This window comes from Acinonyx jubatus, chromosome B4, assembly GCF_027475565.1.
Source record: "Acinonyx jubatus isolate Ajub_Pintada_27869175 chromosome B4, VMU_Ajub_asm_v1.0, whole genome shotgun sequence".
In the NCBI taxonomy this organism is placed as follows: Eukaryota; Metazoa; Chordata; class Mammalia; order Carnivora; family Felidae; genus Acinonyx; species Acinonyx jubatus.
The window spans coordinates 18,004,698-18,027,928 of record NC_069387.1 but is presented as its reverse complement, the minus strand read 5'-3'; the positions used below and the strand labels follow the sequence as shown (position 1 = coordinate 18,027,928).

Sequence of the window (23,231 nt, the reverse complement as noted above, 5' to 3'; positions counted from 1 at the left end):
TCTGTCTACATCCTATCACAGGTCCTGATACATAATAGTGTTCAGTAAGTGTTTAAGTGTTTGTTTGTTTTGAATGAGGATACTATTTAATGAATAACCAATTATGATTCTGAAGTAGTCTGCTTTTCTACTTTATGCATTTTCTCCTTCAAATAATGACCTTCTTTTAAAAATAACAATGAAGCCTAAGTAAGCTCAATCTGCCTACATTGAATCTGATGATTTAAAGTGTTTTCTAAAGATACAAAAAGTTGAGAAATCAAACGACACTGTTTATCTTGTAAAAAATGTTTCTGAAATTAAGATATAGATTAAAATAGGACATCTCGACTAATTCAAAGGTGTTCCAGTCCCAATCAGTTTTACCAACTCTTCTTAACTAGAAATATCAATTTCTTAACCATGATAGTTAACTTTAAAAATTACTCTAATTACACTAATGCTTAAATTATTTGCACTTGTGACCATTTACTTTTTTTTTTAAATAGGAAAAGGAGAGAAATGGATTATGGAAAGTATTCCATTACTGACTTCAATTATTCCATTTGGTTCAAGAATAGAGACTGCCCTTTGATATGGACAATGCTTCTGGAGAGGATGCAGAAACGGTTTTCTACTGACCACTCAGTACATTTACAAACAACACCCAGTACAGTCTAGTAACTGTCAGGACTGACTGTCAGGTTGAACTAACACCAATTCTCACTCTCAGTAGGAACTGTTGTTGCAGATTTAACCTAATGGGACACAGAGGAAGCAGTTAGTAGAGGCCTAGCTGACTTAAAAAGATGCATATGAATTGGTTGGGAATCTGGATTGTTAAGAAATACCAAAAGGCTATTACAAAGATATTTGTTGAGGCCGAAATCTAATTTCATTGACCTTAAACAACTCTGTATTACAATTATAAATTGATGTGTCTGTCTCTGCCACAGTTTCTACCTTGAGGATAAGAATTTCATAGGATTTTGTCATTCATCTTCATATTTCTAAGAATAAGTACTGTGCTTGGCAAATTTTTAAAAGTAAATAAGCCATGATAGGATAAAGCCCATAGGCCAATTCTTACAGTTTAAAAGCTGCTTTCTACAAGTCAATTCATTTTTTTTTCTATGACCCATTTAATGGGTTAGAGACTATTCAATAATATCCACTTTATCCTTTCCAGTGATTTCTATATTGTTTTAACCTGTTTTTTTCCCTTTTATTATTCTAAGAAATGCTAAGCAATATTTTGCTTTGGTTTTGTAGCATGTGAAAAATTTAACAGTACTATGATCATAGCAGACAATAATAAACATATGCAAACTTAAAATTTTAATTAATGCTAATATATATGATAATGTTATTTATTAAACATAATAAACATCTAAAATACTTAACTGATTTTCAAAACAAAACATCTTTCTCAAATTCAAATACCATTGTAGGGCTACCCAGATGATACACAAAGAGCCCAAAGGATGAACTGTTCAAAACACCAATTTTTAAAAGAAATCTTTGTCACAAAATTTCTGAGGCACACTGACAATGTGGATTGGCCCTTCTGAATCTCAAGCCCAAATTGGATCACAGTCCTGGCTTTGCTTGCTGCTAATATTATGAACTTAAATTGTTTCATTTCCAAAAGTTTTGATTTTCTCCTCCCTAACATGGGGGTAGCCATAGTATTATTTCGTAGAGAAGCTGTGAGGATTAACTAAGATAATGCATAAAAAGGGCCCAGAAAAATGCCCAGTGCTGTAAAACACCATATATACATGTATATGTATACACATATACATGTATACACACACACACACACATACATACATACACACACATTAAATATACACACACACACACATATATATAAACCCTGCTTAGGGTTCTCTGAGCTTCCTGGATCCATGGTTTTGTGTTTCACATTAACTTGGGGAAATTCTTAGCCATTATTTTTTTCAAATATTTCTTCTGTTCCTTTCTTTCTTCACCTTTGGGTATCATTATTATGCATATGTTACAAACTTTTGGAACTGTCCTATAGCCCCCTTGGATATCTTATTCCGTTTTCTGAGTCTTTGTTTTCTTTGTTTTTTTAGTTTTTTGAGGATTCTAATGATATATCCTCCAGTTCAGAGAGTCTTTCCTCAGCTGTTTCCAGTCTACTGATAAGCCCATCAAACACATTATTTCTATGATTACTATTTTTTTTTAATTTCTAGCACTTCTTTTTGGTTCTTTCTTAGAATTTCCATCTTTCTACTTACATTTCCCCTTTGTTCTTGCATATCATGTACTTTATGCATTAGAGCCCTTAACATATTAATCATAGTTGCTTTAAATTCCTGGTATGATCATTTTAATACCCCTGTCCTGTTTGGCTCAGATGCTTGCTATGTCTCGTAAAATTGTGTTTTTGCCTTTTGGTATGCCTTATATTTTTTTCTTCCACAGAGCCAGACATTATATACTGGGTAAAATGAACTGCTGCATATAGATAGGCCTTTAGCAATGAGGTAGAGAGGCACAGGGGAATGGGAAGCATTCTACAGCCCTATGGTTACATCTCTGTCTTTTGGTCTCTGGACTTATGAACTTCACAAGTGTTTCTCAGATGTTTGGTTGTTTTTCTTACCCAATGTGACACAGGATAGCTAGAATGGGCTAGAGTTGGAGATTTCTCTCCCTCCAGGTCAGTTAGGCTCTGTTTAACTAGTTTTTCCTGAGTGTAGTCCTTGTTAAGAATAGAATGGTCTGGAGTATTTTAAAATAGTTTCTTTTTTTTTCCCCCTACCCCTGCTGGAAGATTTCTATGATATTCATCATGGGAACCATGTCAATCTCCTGGAGGTAAATCTCAGAATATTGTGAAGATTTGATATGACTATGTTTCCCTAGAGTTTTCAACTCTCAGACTTGGCCACGGTGACCTCTAGCAATTTGTCAACATAATTCAGGTTCTCCTCTACCAGCACTGATTTCTGCAGTGGTTTCTGCTCTTAAGTCTCTGCTCTAGTAAACCTAGCCTGCCTGTATCTGCCTGTCTCTTCAATCCTGGAAGCATCAGTTTCCTTTGTGTCCTACCTTCTCTTGTGGCTCCAAGAAGAGCTGTTCGTTTTTCACTCTGTTCAGCATTTAGCTTTTTTTTATAACCTAATTCATCTCAATTTTTTAACTTAGTATAGGTTCCAAATATTTGTTCTGTAGTTGTTGAGTGTACTGTTCTATGAATATCATTTAAGTTAATTTGGTTGATAGCACTGTTCAGATAATCTTTATTCTTAATTTTTGTATACTTGTCATTTACTGTGTGACTGGCATTTAAAATCTTCAACTATGGTTGTGAATTTATCTATTTCTCACTTTAGCCACTGTTGGATTTATGAATTTTGAAGCTCCGTTATCAGTTAAATTATTTATATCATTAGGCCTTCTTAGTTAATTGTCCCTTTTATCAACATAAATGTCTCTCTTTATTTCTTGCAGTACTTAAAGTCTACTTTACCTACTAACAGAGCCATTCCATTTTTATCATTCTTTCTGTTTGTATAATATATCCTTTCCTATTCTGTTACTTTCAATATAGTTGTGCCTTTAGAATTAGTATCTCTTGTAGACAGGATACAGTTGGGTCTTGCTTTTTTATCCAATCTGAGAATCTCGCTTCTAATTTGAGTGTTTAGTCCATTTACATTTAATATAATTCAATACAACTATTGACATTTTTTCCCATTCATTGCTTTTCTTGCTTTTTTGTTTGTTTTTGATTCTTGTAATGCTTCAATCCTACTTTTAGATTTTCAGGGTTAATTGAATATTTTTTGGTGGTACATTTTAGTTTTTCTATTGATTTTTTTAGTTATACCTTTTTAAAAATGTTTTAATGTTTATTTATTTTTGAGAAAGAGAGAGGGAGAAAAAGTAAGCACATGTGCCCGAGCAGAGGAGGGACAGAGAGAGAGGGGGAGAGAGAGAATCCCAAGCAGACTCCATGCTGTCAGTGCAGAGCCCAGTGCAGAGCTCGAACTCACAAACCATGAGATCATGACTTGAGCCGAAATCAAGACTAAGACATTTAACTGAATGAGCCTCCCAGGCACCCCTAGTTATACCTTTTTATATTGTTTTAGTAATTTTTCTAGGACTACAAATAATGCATTCTTATCAATTCTAATTAGGGAGGCTTCACACTTCTACTTCCCACTTAAACTTCTTATTCCCCACTTTACAAATGTAATAAACTCAAAACAGTATAATTTCATTTACACATTTCAACTTGTCCTTTTGCCATTATTATTTCTCTCACTCCCATTTTTTTAAAGTTTCCTACCTCACAATGTTACTATTTTCCTTTAAACAGTCAGTTGTCTTTTAAGGAAAAATGAGAAAAACATTGTATTTTTATTTATTATTTTCCATTCCTGATACCCTTATTTTTCTCTGTAGATGCAAGATTCCATCCCATATTTCCATCCCATTTCTCTTCAGACAGATATTCTTTTATATTTCTTATACTGCATGGCTGGTGATAATTTTTTTCAATTTTCAATTTTTGTTTATCTGAAAATGTACTGTATTTCACCTCTGCTTTGAATGATATTTTTTACTGAACAGTTTCTTTTTATTTCATCACTAGATTTTGGCCCAACATTATTTTTGCTTCTGTTACTTCTGACAGGAAGTCAGCCTTAATTTTTATTACTGTTTTTCTGTATATAATGCATTTTTTTTTCTCAAGCAGTTTTCAAGATTTTTTTCCTTTTTTTTAAATTTGATTTTCAGCACTTTTACTATGATGTACTTGATGTGGCTTTCTTCATATTTATCTTACTTGGCGTTTGCTAAGTTATTTGAATCTGTAAATTTGGTTTTCACTAAATTTGGTAATATTTTGGTCTTATGTACTTAAATATTTTTATGGGCAATTCCCATTCTCTTCATCTTGGATTCTTGTTACAAGTATGTTAAGTCATTTCATATGTCAGATTACTTAATATGTTCCTAAGGCTCTATTCATCTTATTTGTTATTTTTTTTAAGGGGATAATTTCTATCCTCACTGAATTTTTTCTTTTGCCACTTCTACTACCCAGGGAATTTTCATCCCAATTATTGGAATTTTAAGTTCTAGAATTTCCATTTTGTTCTTTTTTTAGTAGTTTCCATTTCTCTGCTGAGATGCCATGTCTGTTTACAAATTAAGACCATATTTTCCTTTAATTTCTTGAACATATTTGTAATAGTTCCATTATAGTCTTTGTTAAATGCAACAATTGGAGTATTTAGGAATTAGTTTCTACTGAGTACATTTTTCCTTGACTATGGGTAATCTTTTTTTTTTTTTTTTTATCTCTGCATTTTTGTATACTGTATGATTGTTCATCACATATTGTAGAGACCCTGGTAATTTTCTTTTGAAGAGTGTTGATCTTCTTTTGTTTTTCTTTCTTTTCTTTTTTTTTTTAGAAGACAGTTCAATTACTGTTTCATTACCTTTAAACTTGTAAAGTCTTGGTTTTAAGGTATGTTAAAGCTGATCTGCTCCTCAAAGAATTTCCCAAGCTCCTCTAACTTGGCATGTCTCTACCTTCAAACTTTCTCCTTGGCATATTTGCTAAGGTTTGGTTTTTGACTTTGTTAGAATAGAGTAGATTAGGCCTTATTTGGGAGTGTGGTCCTTAATCCTAAAATGAGGTTTTACTGAGAACAAATGGAGGGTGGATGGAGGGGAGGGGATGGAGAGAGGGGAAAATGGATGATGGACATTGAGGAGGACACTTGTTGGGATGAGCACTGGGTGTTGTATGTACAGCAATTTGACAATAAATTATATCAAAAATAAAAAAATACATTGAGGTTTTATCTCAGATCTGATTGTATGTGTTTCAGATGAATGCCAGTGGTATTAACAAGGTGTTAACAAGGTCTTTCTAATGTGGCTGAACCAGATTCATGACACTGCCATCAGCACTACTTGACCTCTATAATTTCTCTTCCATTTTTGACCCCTTAACAATTGTTCTCTGGTAATCCTTAAGTAGTTTGACACTGTGCCTATAGAGTATAACATTCACAGATTTCTGGACCTCTCCCCTTCATAGCTTCTTCTTAAGTGGTGCCCTACTTTGCAAATGCCAGTAGCTTCAAATGCTCTAAACATCATGCTCTGCTTAGACGCCTGCTTCCTGTGCCACAGTTGGGAAATTATGTCCAGGCAGAGAGTGTATGAAATCATGAGGCCTACCTCATGAGTTTCCCTTCTTCCAGGTAATATAGACTTGTGCTGCCTGTTAAGCCAATATTGAAAAAAATATTTCCATCATATTTTTTGCCCAGTTGTATCTTTGCTTACAATGAGATGGCTAGTTTGGTATCAGTTCATCCAGAATTGCTGAAAGTAAAAGTCCTAATATTTTATATTGTTGATTAAGATGTTCCACCTAGTCTACTTCCTGCAAGTATTTTTGATATATAAGATGTCTACATTCCAGTCTATGACTTTCTTGCTTAAGCAGATGTACCGAGAATTTCCATATATAACTTAGATTACTATATGTTCTGGTGTGATACAGTAGAAAATATATATGTTGGTCACTGTCCTCAGTTCCTGACACAGTTTCTAAAACTCTTGGAATTTCCTGAGTAATACAGGTGACAGGAATATCATTTGGTATTCATAACCAGACCCTTTCAACCATAACTGAGTTTATCCTAATGAGGTAACTCTTGGTAGGTTCCTAGATAGCTTCAGCCTAGAATATGGTTGCCAAAGAAACCCACCACGCGAATTTCAGCCCCATCCCTGGACCATAGGAGACAAGGGTTGCAGATTGAGTTCAAATACCAATGGCCAATGATTTAATCAATCATGACTGTGTAATAGAAACTTGATTAAAATAAAAAATACTCTTAAATGGGGTTGTGAGAGCATCTGAGTTGGTGAACACATTGAAGTGCTGTAGGATTGCACACTAAGAGAAAGCATGTGAGTTCCATGCCTCTTTTCCATACCTTGTTCAATGCATATATTCCATTTGGTTATTCCTGAATTTTATCCTTTATTACTAAATTGTTTATAGTAAGCAAACTGTTTTCCTGAGTTCTGTGAGTTATTCTAGAAAATTATTGAAACTGAGGAGGGGGTTGTGGAAAGCCCCAATTTACAGCTGGTTGGTAAGAAGTGTGGGAAGCTCAGCACTTATGCTTGGTACTGGAAGTGGGGTGCCTGGGTGGCTCAGTCAGTTAAGTGTCTGACTTTGGTTCAGGTCATGATCTCATAATTCATGGATTTGAGCCCTGTGTCAGGCTCTGTGCTGACAGCTCAGAGTCTGGAGCCTGCTTCAGATTCTGTGTCTCCCTCTCTCTCTGCCCCTCCCCTGCTTGCTCTCTGTCTCTCTCAAAAATATTAAACATAAAATTTTTTTTTAATTTTGTAGTGGGGGCCATCTTATGGGACTGAGCCCTTTAACTTGTGGGAACTGAATTGTTAGACACCCAGCTGGTGTCTGAAGAGTTGCAGAAATGGTTCGTGTGAGGAAAATACCCACACAATTGGTGTCATAAGTGTGAGCAAAAACAGGTCAGGCCTGGTTTACCTGGGACAGTCTTGGCTAGTTTATCTTGCCTAAGTGTGCCCTCTTTGATATTCAAACATGTTCTAGTTAGGAGAATAAATTATATGGTCATTCTACTTAGTGATATAACCCTGCTCATGGGTAGTTAATCCATAGTAGTGACTTTTTAATAATGTAAAGCTTAATTGTCATGTATGCCCAAAGAGACTGGGCATGTGGGACTCCTTTAGGTTAGTTTTATTCAAACACATCGGTATAAAACTGGTATGCTAAACATGATAGAAATGTCATATCTAACTTTGTGGCATCAATTATACTAAAAGAGTTTTGGAAAACATTATTATAACATAGACAGAAAACAGATATAATATGGTACATATTGTAATTTTTTCTCTTTTTAAAGATAAAGCAGGAGACTATCAGGAAATGACACACTTGCAATGAGCTGCTCCAAGCTGTACCCCTAAAACTTCTCAAGGGATACATATTTGTTTCTTTCTGCTACTAGAGGTCTTTTGGTGGGAAAAAAAATTAAGGAAGACTTACTTCTAGGTCATTTGAGGGTATTTTTCAAGTCTTACCCAGCTTTTAAAATTCTCTCTGTGCTTTTCCTCTGCCCAATAACCTCTCATAGGTCTTTTAGCACTCAGTGGTCAGCACAGCTGTTATAACTTTTCTGTTAAAGACTACGTATATACCCAGCACATTTTATGTCTTCAACAACAAAGCAATGCATACTTCTGTCCCTGGTATTCCTGAACCAGGGAGAGGGAAAGGCTATCCTAAGGTTATCTCATTCAATACAGAAAACAACTTTAGGGGGCGCTTGGGTGGCTCAGTCGGTTGAGCATCTGACTTTGGATCAGGTCATGATCTCATAATGAATTCAAGCCCCTCAATGGGCTTGCTGTGGTCATCACAGAGCCCACTTCAGATCCTCTGTCCCCCTGTTTCTCTGCCCCTCCCCTGCTTGTGCTCTCTCTCTCTAAAATATTTAAAAAAAAAGAAATTCGTGAAAAAATTTCTTCTTCTTCTTCTTCTTCTTCTTCTTCTTCTTCTTCTTCTTCTTCCTCTTCTTTTCTTCTTCTTCTTCTTTATTATTATTATTATTATTATTATTATTATTATTATTATTATTTTCTTTATTACTTTTTTAAAGCACACATGTGCCAAACACTGTCCTGAATGCCGGGGACACAGACATAAACACGTACTCAGCCCTGTAATTGAGAAACTAACAGAGGAAGCTTTAAAACCTACTTTAAACCTAAAATATTTTATATTCTACAAATATTTTGGGCCAATGGTTAACCAAAAGTTGGAAACAATGCAGTAGATGAGACATTAGAATGAGTTCCCCTATTAATAATCCCAGCCAAAAGCCACATGCCAGTACCCTTCCTAATGAAAACTGCTGAAAAAGGAAATACTAACCTTTGGATGTGTCCCAGAGAAAATAAAAGAAAAACAGTGTCATATTTTTAAAAAGAAAAGAAAGGAAAAGTGCAGGATAACTTCATCCACATTCCAGATAACAAAACTTTGCTTTTCCTTATTTACATGAGCTACAAAACTTGTATGTAGTTAACAAAAGAAATGCAAATGAAGGACAATCAGAATCTGTTTTTGTAGGAAAGAAGATACACTGTTATTTAACATACTGTTTCAGAGTTAAGAAAATAATTTGAGGGGTGCCTGGGTGGCGCAGTCGGTTAAGCGTCCGACTTCAGCCAGGTCATGATCTCGCGGTCCGTCAGTTCGAGCCCCGTGTCAGGCTCTGGGCTGATGGCTCAGAGCCTGGAGCCTGTTTCAGATTCTGTGTCTCCCTCTCTCCCTGCCCCTCCCCCGTTCATGCTCTGTCTCTCTCTGTCCCAAAAATAAATAAACGTTGAAAAAAAAATTAAAAAAAAAAAGAAAATAATTTGATTCCTACCCATATCTTATTTACTGAATTCAGAAATCATTGTCCAAGATTTTGTAAGATACAATGAAACTATTAAACATACAAAAATGATGAAAATTATTTGAAAATGTCTTTGAGTTAGAATTGATATATAATTTATGCCAAGTTCTAATCAGTAGCAGATAACTGTTTATATGCAGCTATCAACATACAACTTATTTTATACGCTCTGTTACTTACCCCTAGAGGGACAATGAATGGCTTTATAAACGGTTGCTTTTCTACAAATGCACCAAAACGCTAATCATGAGATTGATTATTAAGAGATTATTATTTAGAGTCAGTTTCAGTTTATATTCCAGTTTTGCTCCTTGTTGCTACATGATTTGAGAACGTTAATAAAATGTTTGATCCTCAGGTCCAATATCTGAGAACAACACCCTCACGGATTTTTTTCTTAAGTGAGACAGTCCATCTCATATAGGTCAGTGCTACCTGACCTAAAGTATTATAGAAAGTCATCATCATTAATTAGGTGAATACCGTCTACTAACACAAATGTTTCGGTCTTGTCATGAAGTTAAGATCTTCTTGGAAAATGCTAATTTTAAGGATTTTATCACTTAGAATCTGAAGATGTCTTGCATGTAAGCATAAAGTCATATAGGTATACATATTTACATCAGTATAAATGGCCTTCCATCACTGCACATGGCCCAAATGAATGAACTGTCTCCTTGTGTCCAACTCTGACACCCACAAGCAAAGCACCGGGAGGTGTAATTTCCTTTTAGCAAAGCAGACTGATAGGCAGTTATGGTGAGCATCTGCTGAACCTTGATACAAACTTCAATGTCTTTGTCAAATGAGTAACAACAAGGCTTCTTTACCAGACCAGGTATCTAAAATGAATTCAGGAAGGTACTATCCCACCGGATCTCTGGTTTCCATACTTAGGGGCCCTATAAGCTTACGAGCACTACGTTTGAGTGTTCTCACTCCTTCAAATCAAGAGTTTGGAGGAGAAGTGTTCAGTCAGGGGTGTAGCAAGAAACAGATGACATAGACAATTTTGTTTATTAAGGAGGGTTTGTTAAAGGGAAATTTTGTAAAAGTGAAGGCAAGGCTTAGGCAAAGCAACAAGGGGTGGAACAGTATAGGAAGACAAGTACCAGCAGAAAGTTTGAAGAGGCAGAAGCAGGGAGCTCTTTGCTGAGCTCAAAAGTAGAATTGTGGAAGGAAGGGCCCCCTGTCAGAAACTATGTCTCAGAACGGCAGTCAGTCTGCAAGATCCCAGGAGGGAGTGGGCCAGGGAAAACACTCCTTTCACCCTCTGATCCCCACTAGTGCATCCCACTGGCCGAATTCAACTAGAAGCCAAAGGGCAAGGGTACCTGTTGATGCAGTCCGTGAAGGTCAGCATCCCAGGCACACAGTGTGGGAAAAGAGGGTGGAGAATAGAGTGGGGGTGGGGGATGGAATGTATGCTTCAAGGAGGCGACAGAATATGCATATTTCTATTGTTGATACTGCATATTAATAAAAAAATCTTTTGGAAAAATCATAATGTCAAAATTTAATTTGATGTGCTAGTGGAGTCAAAGGCTAAAATTGTAAGAATGGGTGCTGACTTCTCCCCTCTGTTGTCAGAATTAATAGAAGTTTCCATTATAAAAAATACGTTAAAATTATTGGCCAGTTTAGCCAAGTACAACTGTGGTTAACTCAGTAAATATTATGCATAGTCTTATTATGACGAGTTTTTTTAAATTTTTATTTTACCAGGATTACTAGTAATTATGCTAGTTGGTATACAGAAAATTTTCCTACAAATAAGAATAAACAAAGGAAATGCAAAGGCAGAGTGGACGTGATCATTGTCCAAAAGGGAATGAGAGATAGCTAACTATAAAATCATTATAATTATTAAGTAATACTAGGAATCAAGTTCAATGAAAGCCCCAAGAAGAAGGAGCTCTCTGGAGTCAATGGTAACACCTGTGTTTATATAAATCTGAGACTACTCCCTAAAGACAATCAGAAACATTTTCTCTCATGGGTTCCCTCTAATCTCACAATCTCATATCCCTTATTAGTAATACATGGATGCCAGAAATGATGGATTCTTTCACCTTAGGCTCTCAAACTTGAGCACCTAACAAAGGACTTCAAATTTTAAAGGACCCATATTTTTAAGGAATCTTATCTAAATCGAATTTCAGGATTTCTATATAGATTGTGTTTTTCTGTTATTTGTTGCTCTTGTTGTTCTTAGATCTTTCTAAATTATTCAGAGTATGGTGCCTGTCTTAAATACAGGCTTGTCTAGTTGAATTATATGTGTACTTACAGTACTAATTATTTTGATCTCCCCTCTTCCATTCTGTTCAGTACATTTCTAGCTTGTTTATATATATATAATATATATTATGATTATATATGTTATGTTATATTATATTATACTATATTAATATATATTATATATACTATATATTATATTAATTAATCACATTAAATTAATTATATATAATTAATTTTATATAATTATTGTAATATATTATATTATATATTAATATAAATATATTTATATATTTAATATATTATATAATTTATAATACAAATATAAATTATTATATAATTAATTATATATATTATGTGTATTATATATTATATAATTATATATTATTATATAATATATATTACTTTCTCTTTTTATCTTTCTCTTTTACTGATAAAGTGGAAAGTCAACTATGCAGGTAGATTGGGTTTTAATAAACAAACTCACTATTATTGGTTGCTTAGCTTAGCATTTCATAAGTACTTTCTGTGGCTCTAAGTGGATTTCAAAAGCAAGAGCACATTTTGCTAACCCTGAAAATCATGGAATCTGATATACCAGTATAGCAGAATGACAAGACAGCTCAACAGATTTTCTGAAGTAGTCTGTTACCTGTTTCCTGAGTGAACTGAGCCAATATAGGGAGATGCATACAGAAACCAAACCAATTGTTTTGATTGACATAACCCTTAAAAACAAACTAAATTGTATAGTTAATGATAAATTTAGTATAGGATTAAGCTCAAAATCCATCATTTGAAGATCTATTTTTAAAATATGCTTCAGATGACCAACATCAGTTTTCATTTTGAGGGAGAGTACTTATTAATCTTTATTTTGCTCAAAGATAATCTCCAACTCCTACCACTATAAGCTTACTTGTTATTACCAAAAATAAAAGGACATGGCGTGGAGATATGGACTGCAACACAACTTGTGTTATTTCACATACATGAGTATTGAATTTACCATTTAACTTTGGGAAACTCATGCCTAGTGATTGGGAAATATTTTATAAAGCACACTTGTCATAAAATTTAGGCTGCTTAGAACAGGAATAAAATCAACTAATGAGCTTGCATAAGAAACGGGCAAATTCACATTAGACTGTAAGTAGAGGAACACAGCTGCAAGGTTCATTCTCTCCTAACAAAAGCTTTCCACTCTAGGAATGTAGCAAATGGTTTCTAAGATTCCTTGAAGGTATTATTATTGTTGCATTCTTTTTTTATTGGGTCCTATAATCTATAATGGAGAACTAGAGCACCCCTAACAAAAAAAATCCTAAGTAAAGTCTAATGTTGTGAAGGGAAAAATAATTTCTTCAACAGGAAAACAAATTAATAGGTTTCAAGATTCTATGCTTATAAGTACCACACTTTTTTATAAAGTATTATCCACTTCCATTTTAATTGTATTTTAGAATAAACCTTTTCCTTTTTCATGCAAAGTCTTTGATGAGAAAAGGGCAATGAATGTGCATATAGTTATTGCTTGGCACCCTAATATGTATACTTTATTTATAATATTTTCAGTGTTATGCATTATTCACTTTCATCATTTTATCTAACAATAATATTTTGAATGTTCTAATGTTCTAAATGTCAGTATGCATTACTTGTGGCTTATCACATCCATCATACTATGTATGCTACCATATCAAAACATAGCCCACCATCAAAGAAACTATACTAAATATATCTTTGGAGCAACCAGAAAACAATTAACAAAATGACAATAAGTACATAGCTATCAATAATTACTTTAAATGTAAATGAACTAAATGCTCCAATCAAATGTATAAGGTGGTTAAATGAATAAAATAAATAAGACCCATTTTTATGCTGGCTACAAGAGATTCACTTCAGATCTAAAGACACACACAAACTGGAAGTGAAGGGATGGAAAACGACATTCCATTCAAATGGAACCTAACAGAAAACTGGAATAGTAATACTCATATCAAACAAAATAAGAGTTTGAAACAAAGGCTGTAACAAAAGACAAGGATAGTACATAAAGAGTTCAATCCAAGAAGATATAATATTGTAAATATCGATGTACTCCAACATACACATTTATATGTATAAATATATATTATTCGTATATATAAAGTAAGTATATATATGTATATAAAGACTAAATATATAACACAAATAGTCATAGACGTAAAGAGAGAACTGATGTAATAAAATAATGGCAGTAGACTTTAATACCCCACTTACATCAATGGATAGATCATCCAAATAGAAAATAAGTAATGAAAATTTGGACTTAAATAACCCATTAGGCCAGATGGATTTAATAGATATATACAGAGAATTTCATCCAACAACTGCAGAATACACATTCTTTTCAAGTGCACATGGAATATTCTCCAAGACGGATCACCTGTTAAACCACAAAACAAGTCTCAATAAATTTAAGAAGACTAAAATCATATCAGGCATTTTTTCCAACCACAATGGTATGAAACTAGAAATCAATTTCAAGAAGAAAACTGGAAAAACACAAACATGTGGAAACTTAACAGTATGCTACGAAACAACCAATGAGTCAACAAAGAAACTGAAGAAAAAAATACTGTCTTGAGACAAATGAAAATGGAAATATAACTTTTAAAGATCTATGAGATATAGCAAAAACAGTTCTAAGAGGTAAGTTTATAGTGATACAGGCCTACCAAAAAAAAAAAAAAAAGAGGGGGGAGGGGGAGAAAATAAAACCTGAAGTTAGTAGAAGGAAGAAGATAATATAGATCAGAGCAGAAATACATGAACTACAGACAAAAGAAAAAAAAGGAAATATCAATACGAGTAAAAGATGGTTCTTTGAAAAGTTAAAGAAATTCACTAAATTTCTAGCCACACTCATCTAGAGAAAAGAGAGAGGGCCCAAATAAAATCAGAAATGAAAGAGAAGTTACGACTGACACTACACGAATACAGATGATTGTAAGAAACTACTAAAAACAATTACACACCAACAAATTGGAAAAGCTAGAAGAAACGAATAAATTCCTAGAAATAAACAACCTATCAAGACTGAGTCATAAAAAAATAGAAAATTGAGTAGATCATTTACAAGTGATTAAATTGTATCAGTAATTTAAAAACTCCCAGGAAACAAAGGTCTAGGACCAGATGGCTTCACAGATGAATTCTACCAAACATTTAAAGAAGAGTTAGTATCTATTCTCCCCAAATTATTGCAACAAATTGAAGAAGGAACACTTCCAAACTCATTTCATAGGCATTACCCTGATGATAAAACCGGACAGTCACCACAAACAAGGAAATTATAGGCCAATATTCCTGATGAACATAGTTGAAAAATTCCTCAACAAAATATTTATAAACTAAAGTGCAATAATAAAGTAAAAGGGTCATACGCCTTGATCAAGCAGGGCTTACTTCAGTGATGCAAGGATGGTTCAACATCTGCAAATCAGTCAATGTGATATATACCATTAGCAAAAATGAAGGATGAAAATCATCGTATGATTTTAATATATGTAGAAAAAGGGAAGTACCTAAATTCAACATCCACTTAAGATTAAAAAGAAAACTCTCAACAAAGTGGGTATAGAAGAAATGTACCTCAACATACCTCAACATAATAAAGGCCATATAAGACAAGCCCACACCTAACATCATACTCAGTGGTGAAAAACTGAGAACGTGTCCTCTAAAGAACAAGACAAGGATGCCCATCCTCACCATTTCCATTCAATACAGCACTGGAAGTCCTAGCCGTAGCAATGAGGCAAGAAAAAGAAATAAAAAGCATCCAATTTAGAAAGGAAGAAGTAAAACTGTCACTATTTGCAGTAACATGGCACTATATACAGAAAACCCCAAAGACTCAAAAAACAAAACAAAACAAAAAAACAAAAACAAAAATTAAAACCTTAGAGACTCCATCACAAAATTCCTAAAATTAATAAATGAATTCTGTAAAGGTGCAGGATACAAATCAATATACAGAATTCAGTTGCATTTCTGTGCACTTAATGATGAAGTAGCAAAAGAGAAATTAAGAAAACAACTCCATTTACAATTGAACAAAAAAGAATAAAATGCCTAGGAATAAATTTAACCAAGGAGGTGAAAGACCTATACTTTCAATACTGTAAAACACTGATGAAAGAAAGTGAACATAAGACAGGTAAATGAAATGCTTTACTGTGCTCATGGATTAGAAGAATTAATACTGTTAAAATGTCCACTCTATCCAAAGTAATCTACAAATTCATTCTAATTGTCATCAAAATACCAATGGTGTTTTTCACAGAACTAGAAAAAAATCCTAAAATGTATATGGAAACACAAAGATCCTGAATAGCCAAAAAAAAAAAAAAAATCTTAAGAGGAACAATGCTGGAAGTTTCACCATCTCAGATTATAAACTGTACTACATAGCTATAGTACTCAAAACAGGATGGTAGTGGCACAAAAACACACATAGATAGATCAATGGAATAGAACAGAGCCCAGAAATAAACTCATAAATATACAGTAAATTAATCTGTGACAAAGGAGCCATGGATATACAATGGGAAAAACATTCCCTTCAATAAATAGTACTGGAAGAATTGGACAGCTACATGCAAAATTATGAAATTATTTTCACTACCGCTACCTAACACCATATCCAAAAATAAATTCAAAATTCATTAAAGAGTTGAATGTAAGACCTGAAATTGCAAAACTTCTGGAAGAAAACAGGTAGTAAGCTGTTTGATATCAGTCTTAGCAATATCCTGGGGGGCCAGTCTCCTCAGGCAAGGGCAACAATACAACAACAGCAAGGACAACTGGGATTATATCAAACTAAAAAGCTTCTGTATAGTGAAGTAAACCATCAACAAAATGAAAAGGCAGCTTACTGAATGGGAGAAGACATTTGCAAGTCATACATTTAAAGAGAGGTTAGTATCCAAAATATATGGAATTTATACAACTTAATTTAAAAAAATAAACAATATCACTAAACAATGAGCAGAAGACTTGAATAGACATTTTTCCCCAAATAAGGTATACAGACGACCAACAGATACATGAAAAGATGCTCAACATCACTAATTATCAGGGAAATGCAAATCAAAACCACAATAAAATATCATCTCATTCCTGTCAAATTGGTTATTATCAAAAAGACAAAAAATCACAAGTACTGGCAAGTATGTGGAGAAAAAGGAACCTTTATGAACTGTTGGTGGGAATGTAAATTGGTGCAACCACTATGGAAAATATAATAGAAGTCCCTCAAAAAATTAAAAATAGCAATGCCATATGATCCAACAATTCTACTTCTGGGTATTAATCCAAAGAAAACAAGAACACAGTTAAAAAAAAAAATTTAACACTTATTTATTTTTGAGACAGAGAGAGACAGAGTGTGAGCAGGGGAGGGGTAGAGAGAGGGAGACACAGAATCTGAAGAGGGCACACAGCCTGATGTGGGGCTAGAACTCATGAACTGTGAGATCATGACCTGAGCCAAAGCTGGATGCTTAACTGACTGAGCCACCCATGTGCCCCCAAAACCACACTTTCGAAGACATATGTACTGCTCAATGTTCATTGAAGAATTATTTATAATAGCCAAGATATGGAAAACTTAAGTATCCACTGAGAAATAAATGGACACATACACATACACATAGGAATATAAATCAGCCATAAAATATAAATGAAATTTCTCCATTCGTGACAACATGGATGTACCTAGAGGGTATTATGCTAAGTGCAACAAGTCAGACAGACAAAGACATATACCATTTGATTTGATTTATATGAGGAATCTAGAAATCAAAACAAATAAACAAAACAGAAACAGACTCATGTATCTACAGGAACCAAACTGTTGGTTACCAGAGGGCAAAGGCTTTGGGGAGTGAACAAAGTGATTAATAGGTACAAATTTCCAGTTACAAAATAAATAAGGAATGGAGATGTAATGTACAGCATAAGCAATAGAGTCAATAATATTGTAACAACTTTGTATGGTGACAGGAGGTAGCTAACTTATTGTGGGCATCATTTTGTAATGTATAAAAATATTGAATCACTATGATGTACATCTGAAACTGATAGGATATTGTATGTTAACTGTACTTCAAAAAAAACTTTGGGGGGCGCCTGGGTGGCTCAGTCAGTTGAGCGGCCGACTTCGGCTCAGGTCACGATCTCGTGCTCCGTGAGTTCAAGTCCCGCGTTGGGCTCTGTGCTGACCGCTCAGAGCCTGGAGCCTGTTTCAGATTCTGTGTCTCGCTTTCTCTCTGACCCTCCCCTGTTCATGCGCTGTCTCTCTCTCTCAAAAATAAATAAACGTTAAAAAAATTTAAAAAACCCCAAACTTCGGGATGTTTAAGTCTTATAAATTTATAAGAAACATAACTTTGGGATATTTGAATCTGATAATTTTAGCCTCTTCCTCTTATTTAAGCCTATATATTTTCTTCCTTTTATTCATTAACAAAAGTGAATATCCAAGAAAAATAAATACACATGGCATTAAGATGATAATAATAGTAGAAAGCAATTCCCAGATGACTTCTAGTTGGATATGAAAACTATGTAGCACCATGATTTTTAAACAAAACTCCATTATTGTCACAAGTTCCTTATTAGTCTTTTTTGTTCTTTTTATTTGAAAAACAAAACAAAAAATTATTCTATAATTTTCACATCACAGCTCTTTTGTTGTGTAATAACATGAATGTGGTTATTTCTAGATTGTGTAGAGAGGGGAAAGGTAGAAATGAGAAAAGTGCAAGAAATGAAATGAAAGGAACTTTTTAACCACAGAATAACTGACCCAGAGAGATATGAATCAGAATTAGATGCTGTTGGATACCACATTTTCCAAAATAGTCCAGTGCTATGAAACCCCACAAAAGAATGTGATACAGATATGTTTAGGGTGGCAAGGAATATTAATAAAATGTTGGATATTCAGTTTCAATTTTTTTTGAAGACTTCATAGACATTTAATTATTAAAACAAAAACTAAGCTTTTTTTTCTTCTCCTTCTCCTTTTTCAGGATTGGAGACACCCTTGGTTACTACAATCTTAGACGTCAGAAGTAACAGCTGAGGAGCAGAAGACAAGCAGTACCCTCTGGTGGGCATCATATTCAATGGGGAATTACTGCACTGAGGGGAAGGGAAGTGACCTGAGCTAATTCCAATTTAATTTGTGCAGCTTTGCTGTAGAAATAGACTCTATCACCACTACTGCCACTCCCCCCCCCGAAAAAAACCCCATATTTTCTGATATATTGATACAAAACCACACATTGACTTTTTAAGGCAGTAGCAACTCTAAGGTTTAATTAATGGTGACTCAAACTACAGCTTGCCCTGTTGAGTTGAAACTATTTAAAGTATCTGTGTTCTGAAAGTAATACAGTGGTTAGCTTCTGGCCAGAGGCATGTACATTGCAAATATGATAGGAGAAAATATTAATGTTCAATTGTCATACATTCATACTCTCTTATTTAAGTCCCTCTGCCAATAAAATAATTTGTAAGGCATTTCTCACCCTGATTTTATGCTAAAAGACTAGAAATGCATGCTGATTTCTGTGTACTAAAGGAATGGAACACTGAGATATCAGTGGCTCCTTCAGGAATATTGTGGAAGGCCAAAGTCTGATTTTGAAGTGTTATTTTATTTCTGTTATTGATTGTTGATTGTGTATTTCCCAAAATGTATAGTATGAGCTAGGGGAAAGTTGCTTCAAAAGGGTATGGGAGCCTCCATGTGTGGTGGGCAGAGAGTTATTTCAAAGGATTCTTGTGGATGACTTCCACAAGTCATCTCTTTGACTAAGAGATGTGTCCGTTGAACTATTTCATTTCAGCCATTTTCCTAATCAAGACCATTTAAAGATGACTATACCATGCCACGGTTCTACAGAAAAATAAACATGTAAATTTCATCCACCTATATATAATTGAACCCTACCTGATGATATAATGGATGCTTTTTCTGAAATAAAAGCAGTCTTAAGACTAATTTTTTTCTTTGCTATACAGTTTCTTTTTTTTTATGAGGAGAAAAATGTTACATGTTTTTGACACTATTATCTGTCTCTGTATTTGAACTGCTGGGCCATTCCTTACTTCTATTTCCTAACTTACTTTCTGTTAGTTGTATACCTTTGAAGCTCTGAGCTATTTCTTTCTTTCTTTTCCCTTTCTTTCTTTCTTTCTTTCTTTCTTTCTTTCTTTCTTTCTTTCTTTCTTTCTTTCCCTCAGATAAAGCAAAGTTTAGGAATTTAGTTTTCATGAGGCTTCTATTAAAACAACAACAACAACAACAACAACAACAACAACAACAACAACAACAACAGACAACCAACCTTCCCATTACTCTGGTCACCCACATGACAAAAAGGAAGTTGAACTGTTTGCTGACGTGTTTCTCATGGTTTGAGTCTGGGCTTCCTTCACAAGGAGTCTTGCCAAACACTCAGCTTCCACAGACAATCTTTTGTGGGAGGTGACCTCACTGGAATCCAAGAGCAAAGGCTAAAAAAAAATATGCCATCATAATTGCAAACAAACCCTAGCTCTGGTGAAGGATTGCTTGGTTCACATTCCTGAAGTAGCTGGAAATCTACTTCCTGGATAGTTTAATAGAATAGTAGGTCTCTTCTCTTAAAAACAACTCTTCTTCCAGACATTCAAGTTCCGGCTTCAGTGCCACCATTTTCCAAGTTATTAGAAAGGGTTTAGGATAACATTTGAACGTTCCTTCTTCATCATCCCTCACTTCATATTCAATTAATTATTAAGTTCTAACATATCTTTTCCAAAATTAATCTTCTGCTACTCTTTTACCACGGTATCACTTTACTTTTAGACTAGCGGTGTGCCTGTTAAGTTTTATGATTAATTTCAATCTCTCTAAACATTCTCTCCACTTTCGTCTCCACTCTGTTTATCTTGTGCCTTTAACACATTTGACATGTTTTCATAATCCGTGGAGAGAAACCAAGAAGGAAAAAAGAAGTGACCATTGGCACATGGCCTTGTTCACTGCCTTGTCTAAATGCTGCTGGACTAACACTTTTGCCTTCTCTCCTGAATTCTTTGACCTGTCATGTGCTACTGTCTTTGTAGCACTATGTGGTTCCTCTCTATGAAAGTGATCTTAAACTTGTTTTGGAGATTGCATCTATCCAGGCATACCAGTATTAGGACTTAACGCCAGGTGCTCATCACATCATATGGCTGGTATATCCGTGGATTCATTTGCTATTTCTGTGAAGGGAATGGGACATTGACCTTCCTAAAATAGAATTTTGACGATATGGCTAATGTGGTAATAAACCATCAATGACTCCCCTTTGACTCTGATTCTGGACCCAGGTAGGCCCAGTATCCAGTCTTGTCACTCACTAACATGGTGGCAAGCTCCTGAACCTCTCTATGACTAATTACTTCGGTAACAATTGATAAATTGCTTGCAAATATTTCATTTTGGATTTTTGCTCTTGTGTCTGGAAGTAAAATTGGTCTATAATTTCTTTGCTCTATCCTTATCCACTGTTGGTATCAACATTATCCTGTCTCATAAAATCAGTAGGATGGTTTTTCACTCTCCCTTTTACATTTCTGAAACAATTGGTATAAAATTGGGATTATTGTTCCATGAAGATTTAGTAAAATTCGTTTTAAAAATCACCAGATATGGGAGTTTGCTTTGTAACTGTTTATGAAGTTAACATATATATTTTATTCAGTTTTCCTCTTTTAAATATTTTATATCCTTTAATTATGTCCTTTTCTTTACTAATTTTTACAGGTGTATTTTTTTTTGGCTTTTGTGCTTGCTAGTTTTCTTATTCTTATGTTTCTTTTCTACTTACAGAGTCTCCCTTAACATTTCTTTTTTCTCTTTTAAGTTTTCATTTAAATTCAAGTTAACATACAGTGTAATATTACTTTCAAGTGTACAAAATAGTGATTTAACACTTCCATACAATGGCCAGTGCTTATCACAATAAGTACAAGTGCACTCCTTAATCCCAATCACCTCTTTTCATCCAAAACCCCCACCCACCTCCCCTCTGGTAACCATCATTTTCTTCTCTACATTAAGAATCTGTTTCTTTCTTCTGCATGCTGCTGTCTAGAAGAAACAGACTCTTAACTATAGAGAACAAACTGAAGGTTGCTAGAAGGGAAGTGAATGGGGCGATGGGCTAAATGAATGATGGGGATTAAGGAGTGTACTTAAATGATGGGCCCTGAGTGTTACATGTAAGTGATGAATTTTACTCCTGAAACCAATATTACACTATAAGTTAAGTAACTAGAATTTAAATAAAAACTTGAAACATTAAAAAGAAAGAAAAAAAGCAGCACAATAAACAATTGAAACCTTATAGATAATGACACCCTTAAAAAAGTCTGTTTCCTGCTTTTCCTTTCTGTTTCTCTCTTTTTTTTCCCTTTTCTCATTTGTTATGTTTCTTAAATTACACGAGTGAAATCATATGGTATTTGTATTCTTCAGATTGACTTACTTTGCTTAGCATAATCCTCTCGAGCTCCATCTGTGTTGGGGTAATTGGCAAGATTTCGCTTTTTTATGGCTGAGTAATATTCCATTGTGTTAAATATTCCATGCCACATCTTCTTTATCCATTCATCAGTTAATTGGCACTTGGGCTGTTTACATAATTAGGCTATTGTAGATAATGCTGCTATAAATATCAGGGTGTGTGTGTATCCCTTTTAATTGGTATTTTTGTATTCTTTGGGTAAATACCTAGAGCGCAATTGCTAGATCGTAGGGTAGTTCTATTTTTCACTTTTTGAGGATCCTCCATACTGTTTTCTACAGTGGCTACACAAGTTTGCATCCCCACCAACAGTGCAGGATGCTTCCCCTTTCTCTACATCCTTGCCAATACCTGTTGTTTCCTATATTTTGATTTCAGCCATTTTGACAGATGTGAGGGGATATCTTATTGTAGTTTTCATTTCTATTTCCCTGATAATCAATGATGTTGAACATCTTTTCATGTATCTGTTGACCATGTGTATGTCCTTTTTGGAAAAAAATTTCTATTCATGTCTTCTGCCCATTTTTAAATTGGATTATTCATTCTTTGTTGAGTTTTATAAGTTCTCTATATATTTTGGATACTAATGACTTATCAAATATGTCATTTGCAAATATCTTTGTCAATTCAGTAGATTGTCTTTTAGTTTTCTTGATTATTCCCTTTGCCCTGCAGAAGACTTCTATTTTAATATAGTTCCAGTAGTTTATTTTGATTTTGTTTCCCTTGCCTGAGGAGGCATATCTAGAAAAATGTTGCTATTGCTGATGTCAGACATTGCTGCCTATGTTCTCTTCTAGGATTTTTATGGTTTCAGGTCTCACATTTAGGTCTTTAATCCATTTTGATT

The 23,231-nt window shown here is 34.3% G+C and overlaps 1 protein-coding gene and 1 long non-coding RNA gene across 4 annotated transcripts in view; both read right to left on the bottom strand.

The window, feature by feature from the left end:
• Window positions 1-23,231, bottom strand: part of MALRD1 (MAM and LDL receptor class A domain containing 1) — a 754,681-nt gene that overhangs the window by 93,762 nt on the left and 637,688 nt on the right. The window lies entirely within an intron of this gene.
• LOC128316298 (uncharacterized) lies at window positions 5,412-11,958 on the bottom strand. Its single transcript, XR_008299945.1, has 2 exons — window positions 9,489-11,958; window positions 5,412-9,250 (listed from the first exon to the last, which is right to left on the bottom strand). It is a non-coding gene; the product is annotated as an uncharacterized LOC128316298 (long non-coding RNA).